This window comes from Sycon ciliatum, chromosome 2, assembly GCF_964019385.1.
Source record: "Sycon ciliatum chromosome 2, ocSycCili1.1, whole genome shotgun sequence".
In the NCBI taxonomy this organism is placed as follows: domain Eukaryota; kingdom Metazoa; phylum Porifera; class Calcarea; order Leucosolenida; family Sycettidae; genus Sycon; species Sycon ciliatum.
Window position 1 is genome coordinate 5,485,777 of NC_088644.1, and position 11,366 is coordinate 5,497,142.

Here is an 11,366-nt window from a genome sequence, read left to right on the forward strand (position 1 = left end):
ATGTGTGCAAGTCGAAATTTGCAGTTGGGTTCCCTTTGGGGGGGGGGGGGGGGGGTAGATCGACTGTGCAAAGAGAAAATGGTTCTGAAGGGAACCTTGAAACTTGCATACCCCTCAAAAATGGCCGAAAAATCAATTCATTTAAGGGTCTATAAACCAGTCACGCCACAGAGTAAACGAAAAAGCTACGAACAAAAACTCCATCAAGCCAACATTGCCTCAAATTAGAAGAGTACTTGAAGCAGTACCGCTTAGCGATGCCAGCGTTTCAGAAGACGAGGTCCATCACCCCTGGCGCCCCAAATGATCATCTTGAAAATAGACAATTTACAAAAAAAATAATAATAATTCACGGTTCGCGTGAGACTCGGCCAAAGGCCCAGTTTTCCGCATCCGCAGGAACGCCACCACCCTCTTGGATCAAGGCGCAGATGCAGCTCCTAAGCGGTGGGAGGTGAGTAGATCAGACCCACCACAAAGTGACAATTTACAAGCGCTGATAAAATAGCTAGCTACGTCCTCGATTAGCAAACACTCTACACCGACAGCTAATAGAATACATCTATTAACACTGAAGACATGTCCCCCATCTTCATTTTGGAGGTTTCTTGAAATAATGTTTTTGAATTTTTCCACTCGGCCATGCTGAGGCCCGGCCAAACTTATACCTGCGCAGGAAAGCTCGCCCTTCCGCGACGTCTCCTAGGCAATTTCTACTCCAACACTATTCCCAACGCTGAAGAACAAAGTGTATTGTTGACTCTGACAAGGAACAGCAGGGTTGGTAACTTGTCACCCCAAACCACACGCTTCTCCTTGCGCCACCGACGATTTTGGTGCGACAAATGATGCAACAGTCCCTGAAGGCCTAGTTGCAGTTTTTGAATTTTATTCCAAGATGAACGATGGCCACACACGAACGAAAACTGGCAAAATGGAACGCAGTTATAGTTGGATATGATTGAGTGGTTGAGAATAGCATATCTATAGGTATTCAGGAAAAGTGTGTTGCTCCCTACATGGGAGCTCGCGGTTTTCATGCCGACTTGAATTCTCACTTGACTGACTCACGAGTGCCATCCAGAGCACGCGAGAATTCCATCGAACTGTCCACTCGGCAAACCTGCGACAAAGCACCACACCCTGTTCCGAGCGCAGCCACCTTCAGTTCTGTGCCCTGCTAAAAGCGCATCATGGCTCCGTTTAAATGCTTTTCGGCTAGTGTGTTTCTGTGGTATAGCGGACTGAAGAATAGTAAACGTGTTTTGCAATATACTTCATATAATATAATATAATATAATAATATAATAGTACAAGTATGTATGAAGCTATTTTGTATATAGTATGTTCCCATTCCGTTTTTGCTTTGGTGTAGCCCTGAGGTTGATTGCTTATATATTTCTACCCTTCCTCTCTCCATACTTCTGTCCCCCCCCCCTCTCTCTACTCCTTCTGTCGTCCACATGTATCAAAGGAGACGAAATCGCCTGTTTGTGGTGCGACGTTAAATAGACTTCTGCAACAACACAACAACAACAAACAACAACACCTGCTCAATACACAGTGTTTCGTTGAATTAACTCCTCATCAGTTGAGCTTGAGTAGGCTGAGGAATATTTTACCTGAAGGGCACCACTTATGGTATATTGCTCTCCAGATACAAATATCACCAGGGATACAAACTTACATTGACGCTCCGTTTCCAGCGGGACAAACACCTCGTGAACACCAGATAGCGGCGTGAGTCAGTGTCGCTCGTGGAAGTGCTGAACAAGCGCTGAGGACCATCGGCCATTCACAACGTTGTTGCCTCCAAAACATTTAATTCGCAAGACCACGCTGGGTACAACAATGTGAAGAAGAGGTTCGGCGATATTTGGGGAATTGTGTGTTCCTCATGTTGATAGGCAACCTGTGTAGATCTGGGATCACGCACACATATATAGAGAGAAGAGAACATTGCCCTTCTGTGAATCTCTGCAATACGTGTATTGCATCAATGCCCTCTTGGTCATTGAATGATCCTCTAGAATCACCTATCTTTGAACCGTACATTCAATTTGAATCGCACGATATTTCCTGAAGTAAAGTGCACTGCGGATATACATGTATAACTATTAAGGTTTTGTACCTGAGATCTATGGGTTTCAATAAGAGATATTATACCTCATTCCATATTCACCCACATACAATTGGCCATCTACATAAGTGGTGAATATTGCTGAATATTCACCACTTGTATTCACCACTGACCTCACATTCACCACTTATATTCACCAATTATATTCACCACTTCTCGACTTGCTGTACGTGTGTGTAAGTGTAAAGAGAGCAGTACTCAGTGCTGCGCTTGATTCCTCTTCAGTCAGCGCACCGGAGCTGCAGAGTGCCCTAGAAAATTTCTACGCTAACTTCCGTAAACAGGACTTTTCTGAGAACAAACGAAATTCCTTGCTTGCCATTGCCGCTGGATCCGCATGTGACCAGGTGCTTGCAAGTCATCAACCAACAGTGAGCATCTTTACAGACGGAGCGTTCCAGCGAGCAAACAAGATTTTGAACGCTCAACATGTCAATGGCCCGATGATTGCGGATCAAGCGGCAAGCCAGGAATTTCGTTTGTACTCAGAACAGCCCTATTCACGTTAGCGTAGAATTTTCCTACGGCACACAACGCCTCCGAAGCGCAGCCTGAAAAGAAAAGAATTGAGGGTAGAACCGCTTGGCTCGCTGCTTATAAACGGACTCCTGAATTGGCGCGATGATCGCGGATTGGTCAAATCTTCGCGTGAAACGGAACCTCTCTCGGATTGGTCAAATCTTCGCGTGAAACGAAACCTCTCTAATGATTGGCTTCCGCCACAAAGCTGCACGAGCGTGTTCTCCATGGTGATTGGCACGAGCGTGTTCACCATGGTGATTGGCACGAGCGTGTTCTCCATGGTGATTGGCACGAGCGTGTTCACCATGGTGATTGGCACGAGCGTGTTCACCATGGTGATTGGCACGAGCGTGTTCACCATGGTGATTGGCACGAGCGTGTTCTCCAAGGTCGTCACATTCCATGCCACATGCACCAGTACGTGTGCACGATCGATTGAACAAGATTCTGGACACGCCGCCCTCGGATTCAGGCAAGAACACGCCAGTTTGTTCACGATACTGAAGCAACAACGACTTACGTTAGTTCTGCGTACATGTACATGTATGACCAACAGGACTGGTTTGTTGGGTTTTAGGAACGAGAGGGTGAATATGGAGAGGTATAAGTCTAATATTACTTTCAGCCTCGTGAATATGGGCGAATATTCACTAGTTATGCAAACCTCGGCTTCGCCTCGGTTTGTATACGTATAGGATATTGACCAAGACGAGGTCTATATGGGAAATATAGGCCGAGTAAAAGACCGAGGTCCGCCGAGGTCTTTTACGAGGCCTATATTTCCCATATAGACTGAAGTCGAGGTCAATATCCTATTTATCACGATTCCTTTGCCATAACCCCAAAATTTGAACCTTTAGGAGCTATTTTAACATTTTTAGTATAGCATTTGTAATAGTGTACATAGGATGTTGCCTATTTTGGGTACAAGACTGTAAGAACAACAGAGTTCAGTATCTGCAGCACAGTGGCTGGGTGGTATATGGGGTTGCTTGAGATTCACACTGTTGTGAGTTCAAATCCTGCTTGTTCTCTTCCTTTGTCTTCTTTCTTTCAATTTTTCTTTTTGAAGTGGAGAGAAAAAGTCTAAAGGCCGATTCACAATACAACTTTCTGCGACGCGACATGCGACTTGCGACACATGCGACGAGCTGCGACAGCGACACACGGTTCACAATATTCTTCATGTTTGCGACATCCTCATGCACAAGTAGTACTATGCACGTGCACTGCACGTGCACCCAGGGTCGAAACTGTACTCCATTTGTGTATGTCGCGTGTCGCATGTCGCAAAAGTTGAACTTTCTTCAACTTCTGCGACAGGTGCATTGCGACAGCTTGCGACAGCTCGCGACAGGCAGTTTCTTGTCGCAACTGTCGCAAATCGCGTGTCGCGTCGCAGAAAGTTGTATTGTGAATCGGGCTTAAGTCCCTCCAAAGTCGAAAGATTACAATGCCTAAGTGGTCGATACAAGCGGTCGATATAAACGGTCGATATTGCGGCGATATGGGTAATATAGGACCAATCAAGGATCACGAGAATTAGTGGAGGTCGATATAGAAGAGTGATAATAGTAAATATTCGCCCATATTCACTGGCCTTAAGGCCTTAAGGTAATATTATATATATATACTCAATCTGCGGACAGCATGCTGTTTCGTTCTTTTTGAACTCATCAGCGCAGCACAGAGAAAATGAGGCCGAACCTGATAGCAATGGAAATAAAAATTTCCAATCAGGCCCGAACGTACCTTGCCAGAGTGCTCAAACTGACAAGTCAGTGAGCTCTGCATAACGCAAACAGCAAAGGCACTACCCCACGCAAGAGTGCTCAACTGCTACAAGAGCAGGAGCGAAATACTCAATCTGCGGACAGCATGCTGTTTCGTTCTTTTTGAACTCATCAGCGCAGCACAGAGAAAATGAGGCCGAACCTGATAGCAATGGAAATAAAAATTTCCAATCAGGCCCGAACGTACCTTGCCAGAGTGCTCAAACTGACAAGTCAGTGAGCTCTGCATAACGCAAACAGCAAAGGCACTACCCCACGCAAGAGTGCTCAACTGCTACAAGAGCAGGAGCGAAATACTCAATCTGCGGACAGCATGCTGTTTCGTTCTTTTTGAACTCATCAGCGCAGCACAGAGAAAATGAGGCCGAACCTGATAGCAATGGAAATAAAAATTTCCAATCAGGCCCGAACGTACCTTGCCAGAGTGCTCAAACTGACAAGTCAGTGAGCTCTGCATAAATATATATATATATATATATACTCAATCTGCGGACAGCATGCTGTTTCGTTCTTTGTGAACTCCTCAGCGCAGCACAGAGGAAATGAGGCCGAACCTGATAGCAATGGAAATAAAAATTTCCAATCAGGCCCGAACGTACCTTGCCAGAGTGCTCAAACTGACAAGTCAGTGAGCCCTGCATAACGCAAACAGCAAAGGCACTACCCCACGCAAGAGTGCTCAACTGCTACAAGAGCAGGAGCGAAATACTCAATCTGCGGACAGCATGCTGTTTCGTTCTTATATATATAATATTACCAGTGAATACGGGCGAATACGGGCGAATATTTACTATTATCACTCTTCTATATCGACCTCCACTAATTCTCGTGATCCTTGCTGTTTGCGTTATGCAGAGCTCACTGACTTGTCAGTTTGAGCACTCTGGCAAGGTACGTTCGGGCCTGATTGGAAATTTTTATTTCCATTGCTATCAGGTTCGGCCTCATTTTCTCTGTGCTGCGCTGATGAGTTCAAAAAGAACGAAACAGCATGCTGTCCGCAGATTGAGTATATATACTCAATCTGCGGACAGCATGCTGTTTCGTTCTTTTTGAACTCATCAGCGCAGCACAGAGAAATGAGGCCGAACCTGATAGCAATGGAAATAAAAATTTCCAATCAGGCCCGAACGTACCTTGCCAGAGTGCTCAAAATGACAAGTCAGTGAGCTCTGCATAACGCAAACAGCAAAGGCACTACCCCACGCAAGAGTGCTCAACTGCTACAAGAGCAGGAGCGAAATATATATATATATGAGTTGGGGTGATCCCGTCCGTCGCGAATAGTGCTCAATAGTACGGGGTACTAGAGCCAATACACACTGCACGATCAGGTCCTCACCAGAGATACATCATCGTTCTTTGCAACTCTGAGTTTCATGAAATGAATCAATCATCAGGCAATAGAAACAAACTGATACAGGGCAACTAGATCACTACAGGTTATATACCCAGTCACACAGCAAGCGCGAAAGAAGGCACTAAGTTAGGGGTGAGAATATTCCGTGCTAAAAAAGCAGGCTTCAAGTGGCAATGTTTAGGGCTCTGTACTTGTACTGTGTGCATGCGTTGGATATGGTGTTGGGTATGGTGAATGAATTGGCAGAGTGTGCAGGCTGTTCACGCGATGCTCATACGTAGGCAGGGCGTTGCATTTGGCGTATTGGTCATTCTAGGTGACTCCTTGGAAGTTCACGAGTCGGAACTTGTTTGCGTGCCTGCACTTTGCGACGACTTCGCTCCTCTTGTTCAGTGCCAGGGTCTTATCAGCAATTAGGATTCTGGCCTTTTCAGTTGTGCAGAGGTTGCATCTTTTTGTTGCAGGGTTGTAGGAGCTGGTCCTGTCTTTTATCTGCCAGGTAAGGTGGTACTCTTCCTTGTTTTCCTTCTTCTGCCACAGGTGTTCCGACAGTGCGGTCTTTTTTCGGTGTTTCTCGTGTCGGAAAGACATAGTGTGATTGTTGTACCGGAGCTTGAATGTTGTGTCTGCCGAGCCGATGTACACCTTTTGTTCCTCCTGGCAGGCTACGGTGGCTTCATAGACGATTTGTGTGGCTTGGCAGTGGCCATCCAGCGGACATTCCGTTTTTTTCCGGCAGTTACATGGTTTTTCTGGGCTTTTTTCCGTGAGGTGTTGTTTGTTGTGGCTGCTGATTTTGGCTGCGACGTTGGGGAGGCAGGAGTAGCTAACTTTGACGTTGTTGTGATTGAATATCTTTTTTAGCTCGCTGTTTCTGAAATGCCGGTCAATGAGCCTCAGGAATCCGGCGGCGACGTTCGTTTTCACGTTTCGGCTGAAGGGAGGGTTGAACCATATGATCTTTCGTTTTCTGTTTCGCTTTTTCCTTTCTTCTTTTTTTTGCTCCGTTGGTTCAGTGTACTGGATTTTTTCTGTATATCCACTGGCTGAGAGTGCTGCATTGTACATGGGGGCTGCTTGGTTAAATGCGTCGATGTCTGAGGAGTTGGTAGAGACACGTCTGCTGATAGCTGCCGGAAGCTGTTTTAGTATATTCGGTGGGTGGTTTGAGTGGGTATGGATGTATCTTGGTGTGTCGCCTGGCTTCCGGTGTGGTAGGTAAGCTCCCGTGGCTAAGTTGAACGTGACGTCAAGGAAATCTACCACCTTGAGGTTGGAGTCGATGGTGACACGGAGTCCGTTTGCCGTGAAGACTGCCGTCAGTTTCTTCCGAAGTCGCTCTGCAGTACCACCGGATGCGTTCTTTATGATGGCTAAGCCGTCATCACGGTAGAGGCCGATTTGTCCTTTGGGGATGTGCTCTGCAAGCTGGTTCAGCAGGTAGGCTCCGACCAGTTCGCACACCTCTGCACCATCAAACGATCCCATCGTGACATCAAACATGGATCCGTTGCCCTTCTTGATCCATGCTTGGCCGTCCTTGAATATCACGGACTTTCTTGCATGCATGACAATGTTTCTTTTTTCATCTGTTATGACAGTGTACGTTTCTGCAAAGTCGAGGGCTTTTTTGAGGAGCGTTTCGCCGATTGACGGATAATACTGGACAACATCGAAACAAACAAATGTGTGTCTGCTCTTGTCGTCTATTCCTTTGAACCAGTCGATGACAGATCCGGTGCTTCTCCAGAGGTTGATTTCCGTTGCCACACGTACAGCGCTCACCATGCGGTCGAGAATCGCTTTGCTAATGACACCCAGTTTTCCGATTTTGCCGGGTTGATGGTCGGCAGGGCAGGTCGTTCTTGAATCGGTCTTTGTGATCTTTAAGAGTGGCATGAAAGCCTCTGATTTTGCCCATAATGTCTACGCGGTCGCTGATGTTTAGCTTCTCTCCTAGCTGCTTTGTTTGTTTCGATGTTGTCCAGTATTATCCGTCAATCGGCGAAACGCTCCTCAAAAAAGCCCTCGACTTTGCAGAAACGTACACTGTCATAACAGATGAAAAAAGAAACATTGTCATGCATGCAAGAAAGTCCGTGATATTCAAGGACGGCCAAGCATGGATCAAGAAGGGCAACGGATCCATGTTTGATGTCACGATGGGATCGTTTGATGGTGCAGAGGTGTGCGAACTGGTCGGAGCCTACCTGCTGAACCAGCTTGCAGAGCACATCCCCAAAGGACAAATCGGCCTCTACCGTGATGACGGCTTAGCCATCATAAAGAACGCATCCGGTGGTACTGCAGAGCGACTTCGGAAGAAACTGACGGCAGTCTTCACGGCAAACGGACTCCGTGTCACCATCGACTCCAACCTCAAGGTGGTAGATTTCCTTGACGTCACGTTCAACTTAGCCACGGGAGCTTACCTACCACACCGGAAGCCAGGCGACACACCAAGATACATCCATACCCACTCAAACCACCCACCAAATATACTAAAACACCTTCCAGCAGCTATCAGCAGACGTGTCTCTACCAACTCCTCAGACATCGACGCATTTAACCAAGCAGCCCCCATGTACAATGCAGCACTCTCAGCCAGTGGATATACAGAAAAAATCCAGTACACTGAACCAACGGAGCAAAAAAAGAAGAAAGGAAAAAGCGAAACAGAAAACGAAAGATCATATGGTTCAACCCTCCCTTCAGCCGAAACGTGAGAACGAACGTCGCCGCCGGATTCCTGAGGCTCATTGACCGGCATTTCAGAAACAGCGAGCTAAAAAAGATATTCAATCACAACAACGTCAAAGTTAGCTACTCCTGCCTCCCCAACGTCGCAGCCAAAATCAGCAGCCACAACAAACAACACCTCACGGAAAAAAGCCCAGAAAAACCATGTAACTGCCGGAAAAAAACGGAATGTCCGCTGGATGGCCACTGCCAAGCCACACAAATCGTCTATGAAGCCACCGTAGCCTGCCAGGAGGAACAAAAGGTGTACATCGGCTCGGCAGACACAACATTCAAGCTCCGGTACAACAATCACACTATGTCTTTCCGACACGAGAAACACCGAAAAAAGACCGCACTGTCGGAACACCTGTGGCAGAAGAAGGAAAACAAGGAAGAGTACCACCTTACCTGGCAGATAAAAGACAGGACCAGCTCCTACAACCCTGCAACAAAAAGATGCAACCTCTGCACAACTGAAAAGGCCAGAATCCTAATTGCTGATAAGACCCTGGCACTGAACAAGAGGAGCGAAGTCGTCGCAAAGTGCAGGCACGCAAACAAGTTCCGACTCGTGAACTTCCAAGGAGTCACCTAGAATGACCAATACGCCAAATGCAACGCCCTGCCTACGTATGAGCATCGCGTGAACAGCCTGCACACTCTGCCAATTCATTCACCATACCCAACACCATATCCAACGCATGCACACAGTACAAGTACAGAGCCTAAACATTGCCACTTGAAGCCTGCTTTTTTAGCACGGAATATTCTCACCCCTAACTTAGTGCCTTCTTTCGCGCTTGCTGTGTGACTGGGTATATAACCTGTAGTGATCTAGTTGCCCTGTATCAGTTTGTTTCTATTGCCTGATGATTGATTCATTTCATGAAACTCAGAGTTGCAAAGAACGATGATGTATCTCTGGTGAGGACCTGATCGTGCAGTGTATATATATATATACATATTTCCAAGGATGGAACTGTCATGTCCTGCATGATATACTCCACACTCTGTGGCACAACAAGTGACTCAGTCCTTTTAGTGTTGAGTTCAGCCATTTCTGTGACCTAACGGTACATTACTGAATGATATAGGTGCTGACGTGAGCAATGACGTGCATAGTGACTCATTCCTCTTCTATACAAGGCTCCTTTTTGTCACCAAGAAATACCCTTTTTAGATGTGACTGGAAAATGATCATCATGATGCGCAGCAGGTTCCAGTCAGTAGACTCAATCTGCCGATTAACATTATCCCGCAATAGCTTGATACCTGTATTGCGTCGAGTTCCTACACCAAACACCGTCTCGCCCCACGACATCCCCAAAAAACAATCTCTCTGGTATTTAAAATCACAAAGTACTCCCGCTCACAGCATGTAATAATTGTTAGGTACCTCCTCCCGTACCTTTTATAGCTGGCCTGCATGCACTTACGTACTCACCTTTTGTCTCCTTTTGTTCCGTTGGCCTGGGTAGCTACATGCGCGCCCATATTTGCCATAGCTACCCAGGCCCTTTATATTGCCGTTCAGACTTGATCTCTCGCTCTCTCTTTTCTCACTCGTCAATAATCACCATGTAGTCGTTTCGTTCGTCTTGGTCTCTTGTCTCGTCGCCTATAATAAATGTCGTTCCCCCAACCTACCTGTTCCCGTCGTAATGTCTGGATAATGTGTCGTCAGTCGTCCTGTTTCGAACTCAACATAATTATGGGTCCATATTTTGGTGCATGGCGTGCTGTATTGAAAGCATTTAGCACAGATGTAATGAACCCTTTATTGTAAAGTCGAAAATATGCATTGCCTAACGGACAAGAATTTTTACACTAAGAGGGTGTTAAGGCCAGTTCAGTAAATGAAGCTAGCGAGATTACTGTGGTTTCTAGTCCTGGAAATGCATAGCCTCATCTCCTAGTTATTTATTCTCAGTTACTTTCTGTCATGCAGAACATCTTTTGTCTCTTATATGAATCATACAGCCTGTGATTTTCATCACCTTCAAAGCGAATCCTTCATTAGATAAGGAGTTGCTGGACAAACGGCCTTCTAAGTGGGCAGCGGAGTGTTCCTCGAAGATAATTATCTCGCAACTATGTCGTGGACATAACCCCTGGGCCTTCGTACAATCCACATACCAGCTCGCTGTGGATTTTGTTGCGTTTCAGGACTTGCTGATGACTGCTGTGCCTCGGTGAACGGATTTGGATGGTGGCCAGTCGAAATGTTTTCGGAAACCAGATGCCTCTGTGTGTGTGTGTGTGTGTGTGTGTGTGTGTGTGTGTGTGCGTGCGTGTGTGTGTGTGTGTGTATCGTGTAGGAACGACAAGTCTTGATAACGAATTAGCACGAGTGCAAGAAATGAATAGAAAAGCATGGCACCACTTGTGGAGAAGGGCGCCATGTGGACAACGAACACCAATTTGAATTCTTTCCGGTTTGCATGCTCGTTCGGTGGGTCCATGTGTATTGCCTATTTTTCCCGGCTGTTCCACTGGTCTTACGTAGCTGTGCTGTGCACTAGATACAGTGTGTAGGCGAAGAAGCACTTGTGTGCAAAACTCCGTGTGTAGCCTTTAATCAGGATACCACATGCATGTTGCTCATGTGTTGTCTGGTGATCGGAACATGGAGCATCATTGTACGTTTCCCTGATCCAAGGTTGCACGAAAGCTTCCAGTTAGCTATATGTACACAAATTGTATGTTGCGTGTACTGCTTTTGAAGCATTCCTTGTTTGTATCGTGTACTTGTACTTGTCGCTCACTGCCAAAACTGGTCACGTGGGTCTCCCCGGGAGAGGGGAGAGAG